The 27,556-nt window shown below is 42.3% G+C and overlaps 1 long non-coding RNA gene across 1 annotated transcript in view; it reads left to right on the forward strand.

Annotated features, from left to right (window-relative positions):
* The window catches only part of LOC137207100 (uncharacterized), a 337,331-nt gene that overhangs the window by 154,293 nt on the left and 155,482 nt on the right, over positions 1–27,556 (forward strand). The window contains exon 3 of the long non-coding RNA XR_010934933.1: positions 24,657–24,816. This is a non-coding gene — a long non-coding RNA (uncharacterized lncRNA). The remainder of the gene's footprint in view (positions 1–24,656; positions 24,817–27,556) is intronic.

Genomic DNA, 27,556 nt, shown 5'->3' on the forward strand with positions numbered 1-27,556 from the left:
AGGGACATGACTACAGAATGTAATGTGGTGTCCTGGATGGGATACTGGGACAGAAAAAGGGCCTTAGGGAAAAATGAGGAAATTGGAATAAATGGATTTTAGTTAATAACAATGTATCAATGTTTGTTCATGAATTGTGACAATGTCTCATACTAAGATACGAGTAAGATATTAATAATAGGGAAACTGGGTATGGGGTATCTATGAACTCTGTACTATCTTCACAATAATTCTGTAAATCTAAAACTTCTAAAATGAAAAAACCCCACAAACATCCTTTTGTTTCTTGACCCAACTTTCTCTACCAGATACCACTTCATTTCTTTTCTTCCCTTTGCATTGAAACTCAAAAAATCTTTATATATTGCCTAATTTCAGTTCTTTCCCTTCCATTAAAAATAATCTTACTCCATCAGGTACTAACCTCCTGCACTACACTGAAAATGCTTTTGTGAAGGTCACCAATGACCTCCATGTTTGACCTTCATGTTGTTAAAGCCAATGGCTGCTTGACCCATCAGCCATACTTGACATACTTGATGAAACCCTTCTCTCCTGACTTCCAGGTTACTGTGTCCCCCTGATTTCCTCTTACTCTATTCACTGCTCTTTCTCAGTATCCTTGGCTATTTTCCAAACTCTTAATGTTAGAGGGCAGTGAACTCAGTTCTTAGCCCTCTTCTGTTCTTTGTATTGTCTGCCATGATGATCTCATCTAGCCTCGACTTTGAATATCATCTTCGTGGTGACAACTCTAACTTATTTCTCTGGTTTGGACTTCTCTCCTGAACTGCAGAGTTATACCTCCAAACCTCCCTTGCATATCCAGTAGACACCTCAAACTCAACATGTTCAAAACCAAACTTCTGTTCTTTCTTCCCACTCAAACCTACTCTAGCCTTCCCATGTTAGTTGATGTCAACTCCATCCTTCCAAATGATAAGATCAAATGTCTCTTTCCTTTGCATCCCATGCCCACCCTGCAGGAAACCCTCTTCTGCTCTTCCTTCAATATATATCTAAAATTCAACCACTTCTCCATCTCCATTGCCGCTGACCACTATCGTCTTTCACTTGGAATACTGCAGTAACGTCCTAACTGATTTTCTTGCTTCTACCCTGTCCGTATTCAGTCTATTCCCAACACAGCAGGCAGTGACTGTTCAAATGTAAGATCATGTCATTCATTTGCTCCACAACCTCCTCATTTTGACCACAGTGAGAGCCAAAGTCTTATAATGGCCCATAAGGCCCCCCCAGGATCTGTCCCTACCACCTCCCTGACCTCATCTTCTATTACTCTCCCCTCACTCACTCAGTTCTAGACACTCGTCCACTCCCCTTCCATCTCAGGGTGTTTGCATGGATGGTTCCCTCTGACTGTAACATGTCCCTTCACTTTTTCTCAGACGTTGCTCTTTCCAGTGTAGTTTCGATTTGCGTTTCTCTAATGATTAGCGAAGTTGAACGTCCTTTCATGCCTCTTGGCCATCTGTATATCTTCTTTGGAGAAATGTCCATTTAGGTCTTCTGCCCATTTTTTGATTGGGTTGCTTGTTTGGATGATATTAAGCCTCATGAGCTGTTTGTAAATTTTGGAGACTAATCCCTTGTCGGTCACATCATTTGCAAATATTTTCTCCCATTCTGTGGGCTGTCTTTTCATTTTGTTTATGGTTTCCTTTGCCATGCAGCAGCAACATGGATGGACCTAGAGATTGTCATACTGAGTGAAGTAAGTCAGACAGAGAAAGAGAAATATCGTATGATATCCCTTATATGCGGAATCTAAAAAAAAAAGACACAAATGAACTTATTTACAAAAAAGAAACAGACTCACAGACCTAGAGAATGAACTTATGGTTACAAGTGGGGAAAGATGAGGGGAAGGGATAGTTAGGGAGTTTGGGATTGACATGTACACACTGCTCTATTTAAAATGGATAACCAACAAAGACCTACTGTATATAGCACAGGGAACTCTGCTCAATGTTATGTGGCAGCCTGGATGGGAGGGGAGTCTGGGGGAGAATGGATACATGTATATATATGGCTGAGTCCCTTTACTGTGCACCTGTGCACTGTGCATCACAACACTGTTAATCAGCTATACTCCAATATAAAATATATACTCCAAAATAAAAAGTTTTAAAAAATGTTGCTCTTTCCACATCATGACCTGCCTCCACTGCACATTCTTAGCACTCTTGGTCCTCCTCCTCTGTTCCACCTTCTCTTTCTTTCTTTCTTCCTTTCTTTTGTCATCTAACAGGTCATAAATTTACTTATTTTCTGTGTTGGTTGTATCCACTGCAAAAATGTAAACTCTATGAAAGAAGAGTTGTTTTTCTGTTTTCTTCACTGATGTACCCCAAGTGCATAGAGCAGTGTTTGGTACATAGTAGGTGATCAGTAAGTGGTTAGCAAATAGAGTCAATTAATCCTGCCATTTGTCACAACATGGATGAATCTTGAGGGCATTATGCTCAGGGAGATAAGTCAGACAGAGGAAGATAAATACTGTATGATCTCGCTTATATGTGGAATCTAAAAATATCAAACTCATAGAAACAGACAGTAGAACTGTGGTTACCAGGGGTTGGGGTGTGTGGGAATTGGGGATATATTGTTTAAGGGTACAAACTTACCACTAGTGGATAAATAATTCCTGGAGATCTAATGCAGAGCATAGCAATTATAGTCAACAATACTGTATTATAGACTTCAAAGTTGTTAAGAGAGTTCTTAATTGTTCTCACTACAAAAGGAAATAATAACTATGTGACATATTGCAATATATAAGTGTATCAAATTGACATGCCATACAGCTTAAATGTACATAATGTCATATGTCAATTATAGTTCAATAAAAAAATGATGGAAGGAGAAAAAAGTCCAAAAAAAAGTTATCTCCTCAAGTTTAGGATAAAGCAGGGACAAATGACTTCTTTGTCTTTAAAACAGTGGTTCTCAACCAAGGGAGATCTGGTCTTCCTTCCTTCCTCCCTCCCTCTCCCGTCCCACCCCTGGAACATTTGGCAATGTCTGGAGACATTACTGGTTGTTACATCTTGGGGGTTACTACTGGCATCTAGGGATGCTTCTAAACATCCTACAATGCACAAATAGCTCCCCACAATAAAATTATCCAACCCCAAATGTCAGCAGTTCTGAGGATGAGAAACCTCGCTTTAGAGCCTATCTGAGGAAAACAAATACTGTATGCTAACACATATATATGGGATCTAAAAACGAAAAAGGGTTTCGAAGAACCTAGGGACAGGACAGGAATAAAGACCCAGACATAGAGAATGGATTTGAGGACACGAGGAGGCGGAAGGGTAAGCTGGGACAAAGTGAGAGAGTAGCATTGACATATGTACACTACCAAATGTAAAGTAGATAGCTAGTAGGAAGCAGCTGCATAGCACAGGGAGGTCAGCTCTGTGCTTTGTGACCACGTAGAGGGGTGGGATAGGGAGGGTGGGAGGCAGACGCAAGAGGGAGGGGATATGGGGATATAGGTACACGTATAGCTGATTCACTTTGTTATACAGCAGAAACTAACACAACAATGTAAAGCAATTATACTCCAATAAGCTCGGTGCTTTGTGACCACCTAGAGGGAGGGTGAGAGGGAGGGAGATGCAAGAGGGAAGAGATACGGGAACATAGGTATATGTATAACTGATTCATTTTGTTATAAAGCAGAAACTAACACACCATTGTAAAGCAATTATACTCCAATAAAGATGTTAAAAAAAAAAAAGAAAAAAAGAAAGTACATTGGTAGATGCCAGGGGGTAGGGGTGAAGGTGGGAGTGGGAGGTGGGGAGGGGAAATGGGGAGTTAGTGTTTAACGGGGACAGAGCCTCAGTTTAGGACGGTGAAAAATTCAGGAGATGGAGGATGATGAGAGTTGCATAACAATGTGAATGTACTTAATGCTACTGAACTATACAGTTAAATATGGTTAAAATAGTATGTTTTATATTATGTGACTTTACCACAATAAAAAAACATTTAAAAAAAAAGAGCCCATCTGAGAAACTCCAGGATCACTTGGACATTAATTTCATCCACCACAGCCTTTGCTGACACAAAGGACCTTATTTACTTGTTTCCGACGATGTTTCCTTTCCCAGGGGGCCAAGTCTGAGAGCGGGAGCAAATTTCATTTGCTCCCTCTTAAATCTCTGAAATGGAAAAAGGGTCTCAATATTTCCCTCTCTCTCCCAGTCTTTGAAGCCCTCCAAAGTGGGCCGTGGCAGTTAGCTCCCAACAAATTCCCCAGACACCATTTAAATGTCATTTCAGGGCTGGGACTAGCACATGAATATTTAAGATGTAAATTGTTTGGGTCGTGCCTAAATCTTCTATGGATTTTATTCGATGAGAAAAATGTCACTACTTTTTGATAAAGTTTGCTTTCCCTTCATATTATTAACAAACCCAGCCAAGTGAACCAGACTGCATCTGCCAGAGAGAATAGGGCTGCTTGTTTGGGGGACAATATTAGATTCCGTTTCATTCCCAGCATGCCGTATTTATGGTTCAAAACCCAAAGAACGGGTAGGATATTTGTCCTAGGTCAGCGTGTCCTGGCTGGCAAAAGCATTTGACATATACCAAATACATCTGGGTGGAGGGTGGGAGCTGGAAGTGAAATTAAATAATCTAATCCTAGGTGGAAAATTAGGTACCTTGATAGTTGATCATATAGCAATATTGAAATTACCAGATCCTAACACCAGAGATTACTCCTTTCCCATTCTGCAGTTTGAATCCCAAAGGCTGGATATATATCTACATATCACAGGCAAAGAAAAAGGTACAAAAGAGGGAGGGGGAGGGAGAGAGACACACACACAGAGGGAGGGAGGGAAGGAAATATTTAACACTTTTAAATTCCACGGACTCCAAGAAAGAATATCTATTTTAATCTTTTTGGAAGAAATTATGCCTCCTACATCTCACTCCCAGCCCCTACCCAGAAATTAATTTTGAATGTTAATATGAAAGCAACCTCTCTCTTCTCTGAATGCCGCTTTTGATTTTGACAGGGTACCTAAAAGGCTGCTATTAGACAAATTTTCATTAAGTAATAAGCTAGTTCTTGGGCAAAAGATAAATTTTTTGTCATCTCATGTGAAAATTTTAAAAAGCCATAATTAGGAAGAAAATCACTAATTGTATGGCACAAAATTTGTTTGCTAAGAGTAGTCATTAAGAGGCGACGAAAGCATTAGCAACTTCAATACTAGAAAACAACAATTAAAGTGCAAGTGGAATTGAAGTATTTGCCCAGACATAATAATGGCTGTACATTTTACAGGTGTGTAGTTGTGGCTTGATTTGAGGTATTGTTGGTACTTTTTAAGGAACAATGTGCAGTGGGCCTAAATACTTAAAAGTAACACGGCTTTTGGGTTCTAAATAACAGACTCAGGTTTTAATTTCTGGAAAACATTACCATAGAGAGAGTTGCTTAATTATACTGTCAATGCTGTTACTGCTTTAGGATTTTGATGAACTGGGCAAAATCAGGACAAAGAGTAATGTTTCTGTGGCCCAGACAGTTCATGATACCAGCTTTGCATGTAAAGTGCCCCACGTCTGACATCAGTGTGAAGTTTGCACATCACTGCCTGATCTATTTCCTTTCTTAAGAAAAACTCTTGTTGTTTTTGCTTTCTGACAAGCATACTCTTTGAAGAAAATTGAGGAAATGCAGAAACTTGTAATGAAGGGATTAAAAATTCTTCTTAATTCCATCAAGCAGAGATAGCCAGTGTGAACATTTTTGTTGTACTCCCTCATCTTTTTATTGTATTTGAAACATTTTATTGAATCATAGCAATCATATGATAAAGCATACAAATTTTAAGTGTCCAACTTGTAATGAATTTTTACTTGTACATCGATGTATCCACCACCTAGGTCAAGATAAATAATGTTTCCAACAACACCCCACAATTCCCTTTTCAATCAGTACTCACCTCTCTGTCTCCCTTATTTTGGTCCTTCTCGCAATAGTTTCCATGATTTTGAACTTAATGTAAATGGACTCATATGGAATATCCCTTGTGGGTGTAGCTTCTTTTATTCAACATTATATTTGTGAGATTCATCTATCTTGTTATTGTATGTAGCTATATTCTTTGTTATTGCTATTCTATTGCTATATTGTGATTCCATTGTATCCTATCCCACAGTCTGTTTTTTCATTGATGAACATTTGAGTTGTTTCCAGTTTTTAGGTGTCATGAATAAAGGACACACATTCTTGAAAATGTCTTTTGGTGGATAGGCACTCATTTCTCTTGGATTCCTGTCCTTTTTGTGTGTGCATGTAAGTGTAGATTATATTTTATAGGAAGTTGCACTCACATCTGTTTCTCCATTTCCACATCTATCTCTGTATTCTTATCGACCATAGGAGTCCGGTGCCTCCCAGGAAACAGGCCTGTCTCATCAACCCTGGCAGGCACAGGCATTGGCTGGGGCAGCCTGGGGGAAGCAACATGGCTGTACATGCTGGATAATTCTTTCAATTCGTCAGGTGTGTAGCCTCTCTCCTCCCTTATCCAGCCAGCTTATCCTAGGATTTAGCCCTAGTTAGTGGCCTGGTATCCAGTAACGGAGATGAGGACAGCTCCTGAGGGGAACACCTGTTGCCTTGTCAGGGAGAAGCTTCTGCAGCATCTTCCAGCACAGTGGAGCTCTAACTGGGGAAGAGTGGGCCACATCTGCAAACCCAGAGACTCCAGGGGGGTTTGCAGAATCCATACCCTCCGTATCCTGGTTGGCCTCCAGCCAGATGTCCTCATTCCATGTTTCTGGATGCCAGCCTTTCCCCACCAGGCCCCTATCCTTTGCATAACAGACTTACCGTGGCTGAGCACTCAACTGTCTCTGGGGCTCTGTAAGTTCTAGCAATTAGGTCATCAACCTGCTACTCAGCTGTGTCTGCTCTTCCCTTATAGAAGATAAAGTGTCTCTGGGTCTCACACTTTGCCATTAACTATATGTTGACAGCCTCTAATCTTTCCGTATTCTTCTGTAGGGCATCAGTACAACTTGGTGGTAACCAGCCAACTCTGCATTGCTAGCCCCCTATTTTTATTTATTTTTTATTTTTTTTAATTTTTTTAACATCTTTATTGGGGTATAATTGCTTTACAATGGTGTGTTGGTTTCTGCTTTATAACAAAGTGAATCAGTCATACATAAACATATGTTCCCATATGTCTTCCCTCTTGCGTCTCCCTCCCTCCCACCCTCCCTATCCCACCCCTCCAGGCTGTCACAAAGCACCGAGCCAATATCCCTGTGCCATGCGGTTGCTTCCCACTAGCTATCTACCTTACTACGTTTGTTAGTGTGTATATGCCCATGACTCTCTCTCGCCCTGTCACAGCTCACGCTTCCCCCTCCCCATAACCTCAAGTCCGTTCTCTAGGAGGTCTGCGTCTTTATTCCTGCCTTACCCCTAGGTTCTTCATGGCATTTTTTTTTTCTTAAATTTCATATATATGTGTTAGCATACGGTATTTGTCTTTTTCTTTCTGACTTACTTCACTCTGTATGACAGACTCTAGGTCTATCCACCTCATTACAAATAGCTCGATTTCGTTTCTTTTTATGGCTGAGTAATATTCCATTGTATATATGTGCCACATCTTCTTTATCCATTCATCCGATGATGTAGCCCCCTATTTTTAAATTGCTTCTATCACTACACTTGCTACAGCATTTCCTTCCACGGGGACATTTTCCCAGGTCACCATCAGTGAAATTTTTAATAATTCAGCCACCAGCTTGTGACAGAGGCTATCCGTATTCACTTTTCAACCAGGAAGCCATCTTCTTCACCCGCCTGGCATTGGGTGAGCTAGTCTCAGATTCCCGTCTTACTGCCTGTTTTCTCAGTCCACATCTGGCCTCACTTGTGTTAGTTCCAGCTTTCTGAGAAGCAGACACCAAGACAGGATCAAGGATGGTATTAGGGGACATGCTTGTGAAAGGAAAAAATGAGGGAGCCAGAGAAGGCTAGAGGAGCCATCAGGCCACAATGCAAGTCTGACCTTGAGTGAAGGAGAGAGGGACAGAAGGTTGGGTGAAAGCATCCTAGACTATCATGCAGTCTAAGGAAGGTTCACAAGGCTGTCAGGGAGATCTTGAGCCAACGTTGGCTGTCAGAGGAGTCTCATGTCTCCCAGGATGGCCTGTCTTGGTATCCTGCTGCTCTCAGACATTGGACATTGGTTGGAAGCATCCTGTGGGTGCATGGCTTTCGTGCAAATACAATGATAGCTTTCCAGTGGCAGCACTTGGGTTCTTGGTCATTTAGCTTGGGCCCTTTAGCTGGAGATCTGTGAGGTGCATTCTCCAGGTCACCAAAAATGGGATAAGCACAATGTCTGGAATAAAGTGTCCATAAGAGTTAGCTGTAGTTACTAACCATTTCCTTACATCCCTAACACTTAAGAGTTTTTGATTTTTACTTTCATAAGCAATGCTGCTTTGAACATTTGATGTAACTCATTGTTTCCTTAGAATAGACTCCTGGAATTGGAATGGTGGGATGACAAAGTATGAACATTTAACTCCCTTTTGAAAAATTTTAAATTTTTTATTGAAGTAGAGTTGATTTATAGTGTTTCAGGTGTACAGCAAAATGACTCAGTAGTATATACATATGTGTGTGTGTGTGTGTGTGTGTATATGTATATATTTTAGATTATTTTCCATTATAGGTTATTACAAGATATTGAATATAGTTCCTTGTGCTAAATGGTAGGTCCTTGTTGGTTATCTATTTTATATATAGTAGTATGTATCTGTTAATCCCAAATTCCAGATTTATCCCTTCTGCCCTTTCCCCTTTGGTAACCATAAGTTTATTTTCTATGTCTGTAAATCTATTTCTCTTTTGTAAATAAGTTCATTTGCATCATTTTTTTGAGATTCCACATATGTGATATATGATATTTGTCTTTCTCCAGCTTCATTTAGTATGATTATCTCTAGGTCCATCCATGTTGCTGCAAATGGCATTATTTCATTCTTTTTTATGGCTGAGTAGTCTTCCATTGCATATATATACCACATCTGTTGATGGACATTTAGGATGCTTCCATGTCTTGGCTATTGTAAATAGTGCTGCTATGCTGCTATGAATATTGGGGTGCATGTATATTTTCAAATTAGAGTTTTCTCTGGATATATGCCCAGAGGTGGGATTGCTGGGTCATATGATAACTCTATTTTTAGATTTTTAAAGAACCTCCATACTCTTCTCCCTAGTGGCTGAACCAATTTACATTCCCACCAACAGTGTAGGAGGGTTCCTTTTTTTCCACACCCTCTCCAGCATTTATTATTTGTAGACTTTTTTTTAAAACTTTTTATTTTATATTGGAGTATAGCTGATTAACAATGTTGTGATAGTTTCAGGTGCACAGCAAAGCAATTCAGCCATATACATGTATTCATTCTCCCCCAGACTCCCCTCCCATCCCAGCTGCCACATAGCATCGAGCACAGTTCCCTGGGCTATACAGTAGGTCCTTGTTGGTTACCCTTTTAAACTATAGCAGTGTGTACATGTCAGTCCCAAACTCCCTAACTATCCCTTCCCCTCATCCTTCCCCCTTGGTAATCATAAGTTCATTCTCTAAGTCTGTGAGTCTGTTTCTGTTTTGTAAATACATACATTTATATCATTTCTTTTTAGATTCTGCATATAAGCAATATCATACAATATTCCTCTTTCTCTGTCTGACTTACTTCACTCAGTATGACAATCTCTAGGTCCATCCATGTTGCTGCAAATGACACTATTTCATTTTTTTTTATGGCTGAACAATATTCCATTGTATATATATACCACATCTTCTTTACCCATTCATCTGTCAATGGACATTTAGGTTGTTTCTATGTCTTGGCCTCTGTAAATAGTGCTGCTATAAACATTTGGGTGCACGTATCTTTTTGAATTATGGTCTTCTCCAGATATACACCCAGGAGTGGGAATGCAGGATCATATGGTAGCTCTATTTTTAGTTTTTTAAGGAACCTGCATACTATTCTCCATAGTGGCTGCACTAATTTACATTCCCACCAATAGGGTAGGAGGGTTCCTTTTTCTCCACACCTTCTCCAGCATTTATTTGTAGACTTTTTTTTTTTTTTTTTTTTTTTTTTTTGCGGTACGCGGGCCTCTCACTGTTGTGGCCTGTCCCGTTGCGGAGCACAGGCTCCGGACGCGCAGGCTCAGCGGCCATGGCTCACGGGCCCAGCCGCTCCGCAGCATGTGGAATCTTCCCGGACTGGGGCACGAACCCGTGTCTCCTGCATCGGCAGGCGGACTCTCAACCACTGCGCCACCAGGGAAGCCCCTATTTGTAGACTTTTTGATGATACCCATTCTGACTGGTGTGAGGTGATACCTCATTGTAGTTTTTATTTGCATTTTCTCTAATAATTAGCATTGTTGAGCACCTTTTTATGTACCTATTGGCTATCTGTATGTCTTCTTTGGAGAAATATCTAATTAGGTCTTTTGCCCATTTTTTTGATTGGGTTGTTTGTTTTTTTGATATTGAGCTGTATGAGCTGTTTGTTTATTTCAGAAATTAATTGCTTGTTGGTTGCATTGTTTGCAAATATTTTCTCCCATTCTATAGGTTTTCTGTCTTTTCATTTTATTTATGGTTTCCTTTGCTGTGCAAAAGTTTTTAAGTTTAATTAGGTCCCATGTGTTTATTTTTGCTTTTGTTTTCAGTAGTCTAGGAGATGGATCCCAAAAGATATTGCAGGATTTATGTCAAAAAGTGTCCTGCCTATGTTTTCCTCCGGGAGTTTTATAGTATCTGGTCTTACATTTAGGTCTTTAATCCATTTTGAGTTTATTTTTGTGTATGGTGTTAGAGAATCTTCTAACTTTATTGTTTTACATGTAGCCGTCCAGTTTTCCTAGCACCACTTGTTAAAGGGACTGTCTTTTCTCCATTGTATATTCTTGCCTCCTTTGATGTAGATTAATTGACCATAAGTGTATAGGTTTATTTATGGACTTTCTATCCTGTTCCATTGATCTATGTGTCTGTTTTTGTTGCCAGTACCATACTGATTTGATTACTGTAGCTTTGTAGTATAGTCTGAAGCCAGAGAGTTGATTCCTCCAGCTCCATTTTTCTTTTTCAAGATTGTTTTTGCTATTTGGGGTTTTTTTGTTTTAGTACAAATTAAACAATCTTTTATTCCAGTTCTGTGAAAAGTGCCATTGGTAATTTGATAAGGATTGCATTTAATCTGTAGAGTGCCTTGGGTAGTATGGTCATTTTAACAATATTGATTCTTTCAATCCAAGAACATGGTATATCTTTCCATCTGTTTGTGTCATCTTCAGTTTCTTTCATCAGTGTTTTATAGTTTTTGGAGTACAGGTCTTTCCTCCTTAGGTCAGTTTATTCCTAGGTATTTTATTCTTTTTGATGTGATGGGAAATGGCATTGTTTCTTCAGTTTCTCGTTCTGATATTTCGTTGTCAGTGTATAGAAATGCAACAGATTTCTGTATATTAATTTTGTATCCCACAAATTTACCAAATATATTGACCAACTCTAGTAGTTTTCTGGTGGTGCATTTAGGATTTTCTATGTATAGTATCATGTCATCTGCAAACAGTGACAGTGTTACTTCTTCCTTTCCAATTTGGATTCCTTTTGTTTCCTCTTCTTCTCTGATTGCTGTGGCTTAACACTCTTGATGCAGGTTTGCCAATTGCCCTTCTGAAACGCAGGACAAATTCATACCCCCCACTTTGTAGTAAGAGAGGTCTGCTTCCTCTTACCCATGTGAGATACTTCTGTAGTCTGGGTATATAAATGGTCATGCTGCACAATGGAGAGCATATGCTGGGATTCATGACATGGACTAGTGGGAGAGGGAGGAGGCCAGAATGATTAGTTTAGTATGGGATGACTTGTGCATGGACTTCCTTGACCAAAATGGTTAGGTTAAGAGGGGGCATGGATTATCCAGACTCATATCCTCCTCGTACCATCTTTACATAGGTACTTAGTTGATAAACAGCTGTCCTTTATTTATACTTAATTTTTGGAGAAAGAGATATAGAGGTCAAGAGCTACTGACTGCACATTGTGTGAATGTCAGTGTGGAATAGTGGGAAATGCCCTGTATTTACAGCTCGGTGGACCTGGAGTTGAATTCTGGCTCTGCAGGTGGATTGTTGAACCGCTCTGAGCCCCCATCTGCAAAAGTAGTAGCAACTGGAAGTAGGCATTTCTTTCTTTCTTCTTTTCTTTCTTCCTTCCTTCTTTTCTTTCTTCCTTCCTTCCTTCCTTTCTTTCTCTTTCTTTCTGGCCTCCTATTTTCTTTTCTTTTCTTTTCTTTTTTTTTTTTGCGGTATGCGTGCCTCTCACTGTTGTGGCCTCTTCCGTTGCAGAGCCCAGGCTCTGGACGCGCAGGCTCAGCGGCCATGGCTCACGGGCCTAGCCGCTCCGCGGCATGTGGGATCTTCCCGGACCGGGGCACAAACCTGTGTCCCCTGCATCGGCAGGCGGACTCTCAACCACTGTGCCACCAGGGAAGCCCAGGAGCCTTATTTTACAGATAAGAGATTAAGAGCCAGAGAGGGCAAAGGAGTTTCATCGGGTCACACAGCAGATTGGTGAGAGGCAAATAGAGAGAAAGACCAAGAAATAAAGAGAGACACACAGGGCTACAGAGGGAACTGAATGACAGAGCTAGAGGTGAGACACAAAGAGGTACAGAGCTAGAGAGAAACAGAGTTCAAGAGGGAAGGAGAGGGGAACAGTAGAGGTGGAAGAGAGAGAAAGTATGACACAGAGATGGAGAAGCAGAAGGAGTGGAAGAGAGGCCAAGAGAGACGGGGAGGGTGGTGGATGCAGACAGACTCTGTAAGGTGCCGTCACACACACGATGTGGGGGGATGGGGTGATCAGGCCAGTGACATGTTTTTCCATGTTTGTGGATTGAGCTGCAAAGGGCCAGTGGAGTAGACAGGACAATTAGGAGAAAGGCGGTTGGGATGGAGTGAGGGGGTGGGGCGGGCAGAAGGACTAGGACACAGCAGAGTCTTTTCCTGGCATTTGTGTGTCTGTTTGTTACAACGGGAGCAGATATGCAGACTAGGACCCCCCGTTTCAGCCCACTCGTTCCCACCAGCCTGCCGCTCTGCCAGACGGCCTCCCTACCAGGTCATTGCCTCTGAGCCTTATTTATTGCTCCAAAATCTGGGGCCAGGAGGAGTCCCTGCCGGGAAGCTCAGGCAGAAGCTTCCATCTAAATCCCAGACTTGGCCTCCAGTCACTGCAGCTGAACAGGAGGAACAGTGGGAGAAGAGACCTTGATTTGTACCAGGGCGGCTTTTTAACACATGGAGGGTGGTGTTTTTTGTGGCACCACCACAATCTCTGCTACCTAGAGATTTACCTCTTGGCCTTATTCTTTCCCACTAGAGAAACACTTTTTAAAACCCACACAAACTTCCTAATTCAGCTGTGGCTATTTTAACCAGAGTTAAAGAGCTCAATAACAAAGTAGCTCCCAATTATCAAGAACTTACAATTAGTGTAAACCAGCTATGCCTCAACTAAAAAAATACAAGAAGAAATAAAAATCGATCAATCTGTTAGAAAAAGAACTTGCAACGAGGGTTATGTCATTCGATCCTTGTATAATGTTATGAGGAAGGCACTATAATTTCCCACTTGACAGGTGAGATCACTGAGGCTCAGGGAGGAGAAGAAACTTGCCCAGGATCCCATTTCTGTCTGCACCAGAGCTGATCTGTCTGCCTGCATTTCCCCATCATTGTGCCCTCCTGCCCACCCCAAGCCCATGATACAGATGAAGACCTCAAGGCTTATCGGGTCTAACAACTTGCCCAAAGTCCCATTAATAGAAAGCTGCAGAGTGAGGACTGCACTTAGGTCTGCTTATCTTCGGGCCTCTGCTCTCACCCCCTGTGCTTTGGGTTGAGTTCTTTCAGAAACAGAGACTCCCTCCTTCCAGATGTTGTGCTTCATGAAGAAAGTAAGAAAATTAAAAGCTCCAATAGAACTGTGTACACTTAAAAAATGGGCAAGGTGGTAAACTTCATGTTATGTGTTTCTTACTATAATTAAAACTTTTAAAAAAAGGGAAATAAAAAGCTCCAATAGTCACCATCTGGGGATGGATAACGCACCCTTGAGTCCTGCTATTTTTATGATGGAGCTTCTGTTACACCCTCCACTAACCTTCCTTTTCCTCCAACTCATGGCTTCTGCATATTCATAGCTTCTATTGCCTTGTGTCTTCGGCTGCCTCACTGCCTGTGCTTCCTACATTCTCTGTGTGCCTCTGGCCTTCTATCCTATCTTCTGTCTTCTATCTATCTATCTATCCATCCATCTGTCTATCCATCTACCTATCTATCTATCTGCCTGTCTATCTATCTATCATCTATCTATCTATCTATCATCATTTATCTATCTTTCAAGTCAACCTTCCTAAGAGGAAGATCAGATTGGATGGCATCTTAGGTCTGGTTCCCTGGAAGCAAGCTCTCAGATGGAGATTTGCCTGCAGGAATTTTGGGGGAGAGCTTTAAGGATTAGCACCATGGAGGAGTTAAGAAAATAGGACGGGGCAGAGGAGAAGTTGAACTGTGATGCGGTCATAAAGTAACGGAGCAGGACCACGTGGGACCTTCCTGGGACAGACCCCTCCCCTATACCCTCTGCTTAGGCTCCTCTCTGAAGTCCCTAGATAATAGTATCTGCCACACATTTCCTGATTTGTTTTACAGATGTAAAAATCCTTACCAAATGGAAGATGTTAACTACTTGATGAACACGAGTATGTAGCCCTCAGGCCTCCCGGAGCCTAAGGATTGAAAATGTTAACCCCTGTGACACCTCCCTGTTACCTCACCATCAACCAATCAGAGAACTGTACACAAGCTAATCACAAGCCCTGTGACCGCCCCCCTCACTTGGCCTTTAAAAACGCTTTCTTAATAGATGACTAATAAAGACCCACTGTATAGCACAGGGAGCTCTCCTCAATGCCCTGTAATGACCTACATGGGGAAAGAATCTAAAAAAGAGCTGATATACGTATATGTATAACTGATTCACTCTGCTTCACAGCAGAGACTAACACAACATTGTAAATCAGCTATACTCCAATTAAAAACAAAGCTTTCTTGCAACCCATCTGGGAGTTTGGGTTTTTTCAGCACTATGTCCCTGACTTCTTGTTTCGTGCCTTACAATAAATGCTGCACTTTCCTTCACCACAACCCAATGTAAATTGATTGGCTTTAATGCGTGTGGGTGAATGGACCCAAGTTTGGTTCGGTGACATTAACAAAGACCTCAGCGGATCCCATGGGTGCTTGGGGCTGGGCTGGGCATTCAGAGTTGTTCAGGCAAGCAGATTAAGCCTCTGTACCTTGACATTGACCCGTCATTGGATGTGGGTTGCCCTCTGGGTTGGGCGGGGGAACATGACGTTGGGAGAGGTGGCTCTCTTCCACTGAGGGCGATTCCCAGGGAATGAAGCAGCTGAGATCTGTTAGTTACCAGTGCCCCATGAGGGAAGGTGAGCGCCTGAGAAGGGGATCTGGGTGATGCCCCACGGCAGCTTCTCCTGATTAACCGCTTTCCAGAATACAGCAGCTCCAGCAGGCCCCCTCACCTGCCTTGTCTCCCCTTCTCCATCCTACAGAGGGCTATATTTGCCTCAGGTGCTATTCCTGGTCCAATCAGGTGTGACTAAGGCCTCAGGTCAGGTGATATGGAGCACAGCAACCAAGTTCAGGACCAGCCTGAGGCTTTGCTCTGTAGGGGCCGGGGGCACAGTGGGGTCATCGAGCATCCTGGACTGTTCAGCACAGCTGCAGTGCCTTTCCAGCTTCCCAGAGTCCAGGAGAACTCCTGTATTCCAAGTTATTTGTACTATTTAAGACAGGTTGACTCAGCTACTAGGAGCAGAGAGCGAAAGAGACTGATTTCCTTTCTGCCCCAGAAGCAATTCCCCTTGATGTCATCCAAGCCCAAAGCCCTGGCAATTGGACACCAAGGAGGTGTCCTGAGAGGGCAGGTCAGTCCCTACAGAGCCACAGCCTCACCTGAACAGGAGCCGTACTTTTGCCATCAGCCAGACTGCCCTTTATAATTCCCAGTTCCTCTGAAGTTTGCTTATGGACAATTATTTTTTTCTGCTTAGTCTGTGTCTCTTTTTCCTCCCTATCGATTTCTCCCCATGAAGTTAAAACAGAGGTGGAGACACATATGCTACATGACATCAATATAGCCCTGCCATTCAAGCTGCACTCGCCCCCTGCTGCAGCTGAGATGTGCCAGGGCTCCCATCCTCTCCTTCCCCCTAATTGATTTCCAAATGCAGCCTCCTGGGATGGTGCCTTGGCTGGCTTTCCAGCTTCATCCTGTCAACCTTAATATAATGCTTCTCGGGCGGTGAGAACTTATGTTTCCCACCTACTAGTTGGCATCCGGCTGATTTTCTCATCCTGAGGAATTTAGTTTGATTAATGTCGAGCCTTTGTACGTTGCATGGGGGTTGTCAAAAACGATGCGTCCTCATCCTGTCGCCAGTCCTTCTGAAGAGAGAACTTTCACCTACTTCAGGACAGTGTTGGCATTTCAGGGCTCCAGTAGCGGCCCGTACCAAGATTAGCGGCCACAGATTTGCTCCACTGAACTCAAGAATCAGAGGACCCTGACTGGGAATAGCTGACAGATGCTCAGAGCAGTGTGGGTGATTCGAAGTCTGCTTAGCTTTGCCCAGTCAGCCTGGTGTGAGGTCTCGGGATTAAACTTTCCCACCTTCTCCTTCCAAGACTGAGCCAAAGAATCTATTCTTGGAGCAGATAACTTCTCAACACTGAGTTGGCAAGTGTTTATGATTGGTTTTTCACACATCCTTCTGGGCAGGAGACAATTTTTGTTATAATTAAAATTTAAATATAGGGTTATAATAACCCAAGGCACCTTAGAAGGGCAGGCTGTTGGCAAAATAGTGAGTGACATTATCAATTATATGTGACATGTTTCTTTTCTGTATCTTATTTCTACAACTCTACTCTTTTTAACCGACATTGATTATTTACTATGAGTAACCCAAATTACTTCAGGTAAGACGAATATCCCAGGCCTCACCATCTTGTTGGTACAAATAAAGCCACTTTAAGATAAACATCCATGTAAGAGAGGCTCATAGTTTTTTCTTCCTCCTGCTGGATCCCCACTGGCTTCCTGGAGCCCTCCAGGGATGTGTCATGTGTTTGAGAAAAAGTCCCACTCAGGTTCTTTCACCCAAGTCGTTCTTTGAAATGTATCCTGCAGACCATTTGAGGGCAGCAACTCTCTGCTGTACTGCTGCTGGTGTCTTCTTGGACAAGTCTGATTCCCCGCCATTCTGCTGGGTGCAACGGGCACCTTGGGTTCTTTCACGAATGTGCCACAGTCCCTGCAGTGCACTGCTGTCGTGTCCCTCCGCTGCAATGCGGGGGAGGGTTTCCCTGTGCTCAGCCTTGCATCGAACCTGGCCATTAGGCCCCCAAAGCAGTTCTGCTGGTGCCCAGAGCCTCTCAGCTCAGACAAGTGTCAGTTTCTCTTCTCCCATCAGGGCTCAAGCCATTGGGACATAGAACAGTATTGCTTTTCAGGTCTCAAAGCTCATGAGAACTTTACTAAAAGGATAATTGGACCTCTGGATTTTTCTCCCTTGTGTTCAAGGATGAGAAGATGCCGCATTACTATTAGAAAGGGCGGAGGGGACACGAGGGGGAAGATGTGCCACGAAACAGCTGTTAAAAATCAGATTTAGTGATTCATACTCAGTAACATCCATCATCAATCTCTCCGTGTTGTTTTTTCTAGTGATGTTGTATAAGCCACACGTGGTGGAGGGAATGGACTCAGTTCATGCCAAATGAACCACAGCAAAAGTAATGACATCATGGACAATAATAAAATAATCAAGCAGCAACAGATGGAAAGGAAGAATTCCAGTTATGCTGTGGAATTACACAAATTGTTTCGGGTCCTAGCTGATCAAACCAAACTCAATCCCACTAGCCAAAGAGTAAAAAGAGACTATCCTTGAGCCAGAAACACTAGCCAATCAATCCCACCGTCCAGCAAAGTAGTCCTTCTGGTTGCGTGGGGGGCAGGGCAGCAATTTCAAAGCATCGCACTTGGCATCAAAGAGCCCTGTTATTCACTGACACCTGATAAACCAGAACCAGGGAATCAGATGAATTTTTCTTTTGCCTTTTAGTTTCCTTTATTAATGGAACCCTTTAGAAATCTGTTTATACTTTTTACTTGTACAAAATCACAATCCTTCACGCAAAGGGAGCAGGTGGTACCGAACGCTGGAGATTGCGCCAGAAAGCATCTCCTGTAACCGGCGCTAACAGAGCCTTGTCTTGGATATAAAAGAACTGGAATCTAATTGTGGGGTTGGTTTTTCCAATTCTGTATAACTATGTGTTTCTCTGTCTGTGTTTCTTCCCCTCAAATTTAATGCTCCTCCTTGAGCTCCTGTCAAATGGTAATCTGAGTAGAGTAACTAAGACTGAGTTTTAAGACTGTGGTTTTCCTGGAATGGTGTCACTAATACTCCAAGGGCCTCTACATCCCCAGCTGTCTTTGGAGCCTCTTGTTGACGTGTCATGTTTAGTGTCATGTGAACCCTCCACCTGACCGCAGGTAACTGGGCAGGCACTTGAGCCAAAAGCAGCCTATGGAGGCGGCCCTTTGTGAGCATCCTGCCTCTATATGTAGGATTTTGATTAAATAGCCCAATTAGATTCTCTTTCTGAAAGATTTGAATATGTGACATTCTCAGAAGGGATGGGGTGTAAGTCCATGTGAGTGGGAACCTTGTCTCTTTACTGATTTATCACTGTTCTCTCTCATAGTATATGGTATGGCTACCCAGTGAATACTTGATAAATAAATCAAATGCATGGGCCCTTACACAGAAGTATTTTTTTTTGAAACATGAATCTGCATCCATTTCCCTATATTTTACCTTGTTCTTCTGCCTCCAGTGAGCTAGGTCCCCCCACCCCGTCCCTACCACACACACTTCTAATTATTATTTTAAATAGACTTTATTTTTTTAAGAGCAACTTAGGTTTACAGCAAAATTGAGCAGATGATACAGAAATATTCCATATACACCCTGCCTCCGCCACCCCCCAGCCTCTCCTATTATCAACATTCTGCACTGGAATGGAACATTTATTACAACTGATAAACGTACATTGACACATCATTATCACCCAAAGTCCATAGTCTGCATCAGAGTTCACTCTTGGCGCTGTACATTCCCTAGGTTTTGACAAATGTATAGTGACACATATTGCCATTATAGTATCATACAGGATAGTTTCACTGCCTTAAAAGTCCTCTGTGCTCCACCAACGCATCGTTTCCTCCCTCCTAACTTCTGGAAATCACTTTTACTGTCTCTTACTTTCCTTTTAGTGCCTCTATAGTTTTGCCTTTTCCAGAACATCATGTAGTTAGAATCACACAGAATGTAGCCTTTTCATATTGGCTTCTTTTGCTTAGTAATATACATTGAAGATTCCTCCATGGGTTTTCATTGCTTAATAGCTTATTTCTTTTTAGTGCTGAATAATATTCCATTATGTGGATGGACCACAGTCTCTTTATCCGTTCAACTACTCATGGACATCTTGGTTGCTTCCAAGTTATGGCAATTATGAATAAAGCTGCTGTAAACATCTGTGTGCAGGGTTTTGTATGGACATAATTTTTTGTTGTTTTTGTTTTTGTTTTTGTTTTTTTTGCGGTACGCGGGCCTCTCACTCTTGTGGCCTCTCCCGTTGCGGAGCACAGGCTCCGGACGTGCAGGCTCAGCGACCATGGCTCACGGGCCCAGCCGCTCCGTGGCATGCGGGATCCTCCCGGACCGGGGCACGAACCTGTGTCCCCTGCATCGGCAGGCGGATTCTCAACCACTGCATCACCAGGGAAGCCCTGGACATAATTTTTTTAAGTCCTTTGAGTAAACACCAAGCATGCAATTACCGGATTGTATGGTAAGAGTATGTTTAGTTCTGTAAGAAAATTCTAAGCTGTCCCAAAAAATGGAAGCAGCCTAAATGTCCGTCGACAGATGAATGGATAAAGAAGATATGATACTTATATACAATGGAATATTACTCAGCCATAAAAAAGAATGAAATAATGCCATTTGCAGCAACATGGATGGACCTAGAGATTATCATACTAAGTAAGTCAGACAGAGAAGGACATATGATATCGCTTATAAGTGGAATCTAAAAAAATGATGCAAATGTACTTATTTACGAAACAGAAGTAGAGTCACAGGTGTAGAAAACAAAGAAAATGCCAAGCTGTCTTCCAAAATGACTGACCAAACCATTTTGCATTCCCACCAATGATGAAGGAGAGTTTCTGTGGTCCACATCCTTGCCAGCATTTGATGTCATCATTGTTCTGGATTTTGGCCTTTCTAATAGGTGCGAAGTGATATCTCATTGTTGTTTTAATTTGCAATTCCCTGATGACATATGATGTTGAACATTTCTCATGTGCTTATTTGCCATCTGTATGTTTCCTCTGGTGAGGTGTCTGTTCAGGTCTTTAGCCCATTTAAAAAATTATTATTTTTTTTATACCATTGGGTTTTAAGGGTTTTTGTATGTTTTGAATAACAGTCCTTTATCAGATGTATTTTGCAAATATTTTCTCCCAGCCTGTGGCTTGTCTTCTCATCCTCTTGACTCTTCTTCTTTTTTATGACTCTTTGCTTTGATGGGCAGTACAGTGTAGTGTTTCAGCATTCGGATTCTGGAGGCATCTGCCCGAGTTTGAGTCCTGATTTTCCACTTGCTCAGGGAATCGATCATTCCTTTCTGACTCTCAGTTTCCTCATCTGTGAAATGGAGATAATAATAGTGCCAACTTGTAGGGTTGTTAGGAGTTAGGACTGTCCTGGCTTGTAGTTAGTAAGCACTGTATAAATGGTAGTCATTATTATTGAAATTTTTCTTTTTTTGCATAATTTGGACCTATCACTAATTTGGTCTCATCATTCACTTATTTGCTCCCTCCTTCACTCACTCCATTCAAGTCACACTGGCCTCTACACCCACCTTGGTGTCTTTCTTTCTGTTTCCTCCTTCTGAGGTGATTTCCTCTCAATATACTCAGGGTTTACGCTTTCATCTCATGATTCAGGAGTTTTGTCAGTCATAAGCAGAAGCGGTCTAAACGCAATGGGGTTTCTTATTGTTAACGAAGCTGAGACCGTTGATGCCCGGTGTCCCAGAAGGAGGGGTGTATTGAAGGAGCAGTGAGCTGCCGAGGAGAGTCCTTGAGGCTGGGAGGGAGGGGGGTCTCTGGTTCAGAGTGGGAGTCCTCCTGGGAGGTAGCAATACCTCCAGGGAAGACTGGTGGTGCTCCCAGGGGGACGGGGTGTCCTTAGCCTGCCAGGGATCCTCAGACCCCAGGTGTGGACTGTAAACCACAGAACCTTTAGAACGGAAGGCACCATGGAGACTGAAGCAGATGGTACCCTGGTGGTAGACACTCACTAATGCCTACGGCAACATGAAACTAGTTCTTCTGTATCAGCCTCGAGTAAGAGGCTAAACTTCCTGCCAGTTCACGGGGATGGGGGTTCAGAGCCTGAGGGATATTAACCATATAATATCAATTTATAATTTTAAAATATAGAAAGTCATGTTTCCTTCGTCTCTGAGTTTGGACTTAAGAATAATATACAAAATAAATCTATTCTCAAGTTCATCCTTGCCCACTGTAACTTGAGAGAATCTGGTTACTGGTAAAGTTGCCTTTTAGACACCTTTTAACTCTGCTCTTCCCTGTGTCTTTCCCCCTTTCCTAGCCCCCCTCCTCTAATCCTGCAGGTATTGGAAGTAAGTTCCCTTCTCAGACCACACTTTTTTTTTTTTTTTTCTAAATGCAAACTCTAAAAAAAAAAAAAAAAAAAAATTGATATTGAGGCAGGAAACACAGGGCTGGGCCCAAAGACAGTCTTCCCATGTATAGACATTAAGCAGAAGGCAAACCACCTGCTTGTTTTGCACTTAATGAGGCCATGATGCATGGAAGAATGGCCTCTAAAACGGAAACTTTGTAGCATCTGAACAAGAAACTCTGACCATGAAAACTTGGAGCATGCACAACGAAAATGCACAGGTTACTGATGACACTGTATGACCTTCCATTTGTGGTGCTTGACTAGTAAAGGAAAATTTAAGGGAAAACAGCTCTTAGAGTGCATGTACAAGACCATGCACTTCAGTAGACGAATGCACAAGACCAGGGGCTGATGCAACCTGGTGCAATCCAGGCCACACCTCAGCCTTCCCCTCAATGAACATTCCACCCCTAATCAAAAAGACCCACCCATTCAAAGGGCTAAAAATAAGATAAAAGGGGGATCAAAAAAGTCCCCCTTTTGTGAGGCCCCCCACACTCTTCTTTGTGAGTGTAACTTTTGTTTCTGCCCTAAATAAACTGCTTCTTTGTTCTCTTTGCTCTTCAGCTGCGGGTTTTTTTTTTTTTTCCTTTGTGTTTGTCAGCCAAATTCTTTTTGGACTAGTTGAACAAGAGCCTGGACTTTGGATAAAGCTTTTCCAGTATCAAGATCAAGATGCAAATTTTTAAAAAATTCAATATTTTCTATGTTTACCTAAAATTATTTTGCAAAAACAAGTTACATGTGTTTTTTCCTGCTGGGAAAAAGTGAAGAACAATGCTATGCAATTTATTTTGGAATACTACCGTCATTCGAGCTATGGTGTAAATTAAAAATTATACCTCAAAGTACAGTGAAGTTAGAAAACTGTTTTGGAAACACTGTAGCTTGGTTTTTGTTTCTGTTTTTCGTTTTGTTGTTGTTCATTTTTTTGAATCACACTTTTGAATGGCTCATCTGCCTGGGACAAAGCTTAGTTACTGTGGCATCAGGCACATTGGTTCAGAGAGAGGTAGTCATTACCTCTGATCAGTGGAGATTTCTGATTCTCCTCTCTATTGCATACACGGCTGGAACACCTTTTCTGGCCTCTTGCGGTTGGGTGAGACCTGCTAAGGCATTCTGACCAATGACCAGTGAGTGGACATATGTTTGCTGATTCTGGAAAGGAGCCTTTAGGCCAACCTTTAGGCCAAGGAACCTCTGGCAACCTTTCCTCTTCACTGGCATGGCAGCTGGCAATTTTTGGGATGGGAGCTGCTCTGTCAGCTTGCCCTTAATTAATGAAGATAAGCAGAGCCTCCCCTAGCAAACTGTGGGGTGAACTTTGAGCAAGAAACAAACTTTTGTTGTTTTAAGTGAGTGAGATTTGGGCATATTTGTTACCACAGCCTCAGCTAGCTTATCCTGACTGATACCCACATCCAGCTATCTGAAGACACTGTTGCCAAACTGTTAAAACCAAAAAAAAAAAAAAAAAAAAAAAAATCAAAACATTGGAACTGGCGTATCTTTACAGACAAAATATTTTGGCTTGGCAAAAGTGTCCAGAAGGAAGTAGATGATGCTCTGTTTAGAGCATGAAGCAAAGGTACTGTTTTGGAATGTTCAGACAGACATACTCAAAATCATGTTCAAAATGCTCCACCTATCACCTGATTGGAAACATTACAAAGTATACATGTTGACAGTGTTCCCCTGTGTATGTTGCATGCCCTGTGCCCACGTGCACCAGTTGTTTGGTTGTAAGGAACAGAGAGCATTTGATCAAATTCAGAGATGTTGGATTAATCGTTCAAGATCCAACTATGACATGATGGAGGCCACGCAAAGGGCCAGCTCTTTGGACTTTCTATTGCATATTGTTATTTTGAGCCTTACAAAGTTTTGTTAAACCATGAAGAGTGTGAAAGATTCTCTCCTATCATCACAGTTGATAGAATTTTCACAGAGTTTGCCTATCAATTCCTTGCTGAATTTTCATTATTTTACCATCATCTGTCTTATCCCCTCATTCATTTTGATTATCTGTTTTACCCTCCTGGGATATTTTTCTCCCAGTTTTATAATCTACTTTTTAGTGTTTGTATTTCTCTTATTTAGTTTCAGAATTTCTATAGAGGACGGATTCAGAAGTTGAGTTGGAAGGGAGGTCTGGGCTAGAGGTACATTTCTGTAGTACTTAAGAATGAGAAAATTTCAGTTGTGTATATCGAGGGATGCGATGCACGATATGGGGGAACAAAGCCTTCTCCCAGGCCGTCCCCTGTCACCATGACTACTATCATGCTGTAGAATATTTATGCTGAAGCAGTGGTTCCCCACCTTTCTTCTGTCTGTTCTGTTGAACAAGACTCTCACAAGCTTGTTTTCCATATTGTTGCAATCAGTGGAGAGAATAATGGATTCGGTATCTGATCAGTTAGTTAACTGTGAGACTTTGAACAAGTTGCTTAGCTCCTTAGATGGGGAATGATGATATGACTTTATTGAATTATTATAAAACTTACACAAGATCATGTCTGGGAATGGTTCTTATGGTGAAGGCCCAAGAAACACTTAATTCCATTCTTTCCCTACAGTTAATGAGAGAAGCAGCATAGCCCAGTGGTTAAGTGTGCAAGCTCGGAAGTGACGCAGCTGGGTTCCAATCCTAAATTCTGCCTCTTGCCAGCTCTGCATAAACTGGTGGCAAACTACTTCACTTCTGCAAGCCTCCTGCGCCATGCCTACAGATACAGGGTAAGACGGGACCTGATAAATTGTGGGATTACATGAGATAACGAATAGACACTGTTCAGGGGTGTTGTAAACACTCAAGAAATGATAGTTTTCATTAGCTTCATTATTAGAAACAAGTTTCTCATATCCAGTCTCTGTCTCCCAATACGAGCCCACAAACGCTGACCTGGAACCCTTGAGGCCGTATGTGTTTTGGAATTCAGAATGCTCTGGAAAGTAGAAAGATAATGTGGTGCATATACCATGCATTCCACAATGTCCCGCCCCCACTGGGGCCTGTGGTAGCACTTCACGATCAGCTGATGACTGCAGTGAAATACATGAATGTTCATGCTCAATGGGACGTGGGAAATTTGATTTGAGCATGCAATTTGAATTGGGAAATGCTCGTGTAAATAACCGGGGCAGCTGAATTGTGGCAGGTTTGTGCTCTACAGATTTTTTTTTTTTTAATCTCAGGGTCTTTAGAATAGAAGTTCTGCTATAGCAGCTTAAACCATCACAGGCCTTTGCACTCTGGTTTTGTGCTAGCTAGTTTGGCATCATTAACTGCCTGTCTGGAGTTTTGTAAGTTGAAGTTGCCTAATTAACTTGTACAGTTGGAAAGGAAAAAAATGACTGAACCCCCAAACAATACTATAATTTAGAGAAGTGACAAAATCTTAACCAAAAACCCCACAGGTTTTTTTTTTAATGTTTCTAGTAGCTTTATTCTTTTATTTTTAACATCTTTATTGGAGTATAATTGCTTTACAATGGTGTGTTAGTTTCTGCTGTATAACAAAGTGAATCAGCTATACATATACGTATACATATATCCCCATATCTCCTCCCTCTTGCGTCTCCCTCCCACCCTCCCTATCCCACCCCTCTAGGTGGTCACAAAGCACCGAGCTGATCTCCCCGTGCTATGCGGCTGCTTCCCACTAGCTATCTGTCTTACATTCGGTAGTGTATCTATGTCCATGCCACTCTCTCACTTCGTCCCAGCTTTCCCTTCCCCCTCCCCGTGTCCTCAAGTCCGTTCACAGTTTTTAAGTAGGAAGGAGTATGGAATTATCTAGTGCAACTTCACCAATTAGGAACCAGAGAGAGTAAGTCTCTTGCTGGAGGTCATTGAGACTTTGGAAATGTGATAGCTTTTCCTGCAGCAACAAACAACCCCCAATCCCAGAGGTGTAAGTTTCTAGCTTATATTCCCTCAGAGCTGCAGGTGGCCCATGGCTCTCCTGGGCTGGGCTGGGCTGGCCCTGTTCCACATGTCTTCTCCAGGAACAACCATCATCAGGGCCGCGCTGCTCTCATGCTGAATGATGGAGGCTCAAGAGGGGCAGAACCGAACCACAGGGGTGTCCTTGTAGCTCCGGCCTGGATATGGTGTGTGTCACATCTGCTTACCTTCCACTGGGCAAAACAGGTCTATCTGTGAGCAAGATAGACAAAAGCCCCTTCCATCAGACTACCCATTGACTAGTGGGAAAATGATGTCCAGTGAACCAACAAATGCACAAGATGGTTATCACGGAGTGAATGCTGTGCAAGAAACAAATAAGGTGATGAGCTAGAATAACTGGAAGAAGTCACTTAGACAGCAAAGTCAGGAAAAACCTCTTTGAGGAAGTACTATTTCAACTGAAAGCTGGGAAGGGACTAGGCTTGTGCATAGACGGAAAGAGCAGAGAAAAGGGAACCTCAGGGCAAAGACTCAGAGGCAAGAAAGGGCTTGATGGGTCTAGAGCTTAGTCAGCAATCCAGAGTGAAGTCTGGATTGAGGTTACAGGGGTGGGTGGGGATAGAGCACGTGGAAACCTATAGGTCATCTCAGGAATTCTGGATTCCAATCTAAGAGCAGTGGGCAGACCGTGAAGTGTTGTCAGCAGAGCAATGGCATAACATGATTCACCATGTGAAAAGATCACCCTGGTTGTTGTGTGGACTGCAATGGGAAGCAGGTAGAGACACAGAAAAAAATCCCAATTTTTTAAGAGAGACCTTTGCCGAGCCTTGGACTGGCGGTAATGGCCGTGTGTCGGCAGAGGAGTGGATGGAATCAAGAGCGCTTTTGGCAAGAGAACCATCAGAACTTGTTGATATCATGGACGTAAGGTCTCATAGAAAGAGAGACTCACAGTTGACTCCATGGTTGTTGACATGAACAACTGGAAAGATGCAGAGGCCTTTTATGGAAAGGTGGATGATGAGGGAGGGGCATGGGGTTGGATAAAACTGGAGTTCTGTTAGAATTAGTGTGACACGCCCATTAGTGGGCTAAGCCGTCTATCTTCCACTAGACTGTGCTGTATCCTCAGTGTTGAGCCCGGTGCTTGGCGAGTATCGGGTGCTCAAAAAGCATTTGTTGAATGAGGGAATCTAAATGATATGCTTAAAAGCTACAGATGACTAATGGCTTCTAGAACAACAGATGATCCAAAGTCCATAGCAATAGCTAATTAAACCATTGCAATCCGATGTCCAAAATATTGTGTGCTAGAGACCCCCCTTCCTCTCCCCGTTAATTGAACAGGCCCTGTCTCTTTTGCTCTTGTAGCCCATTGTTCTTCAAATGTAATTAGCCTTTGTGTTTTGACAGTAAATGAGAAGCTGGTACTTTGATAAATGGCTTGTTTCTGGGAAAGGAGTATTTGTGAATACAAAACCCTGTCTTCTCCCCTTTCTTTCACACCTTTTCCTCCTGTGTTCGGAGGCCCTTGGGCTATACTAGTACCTTCAGGAGGGCCAG

Source organism: Pseudorca crassidens, chromosome 15, assembly GCF_039906515.1.
Source record: "Pseudorca crassidens isolate mPseCra1 chromosome 15, mPseCra1.hap1, whole genome shotgun sequence".
Lineage (NCBI taxonomy): Eukaryota > Metazoa > Chordata > Mammalia > Artiodactyla > Delphinidae > Pseudorca > Pseudorca crassidens.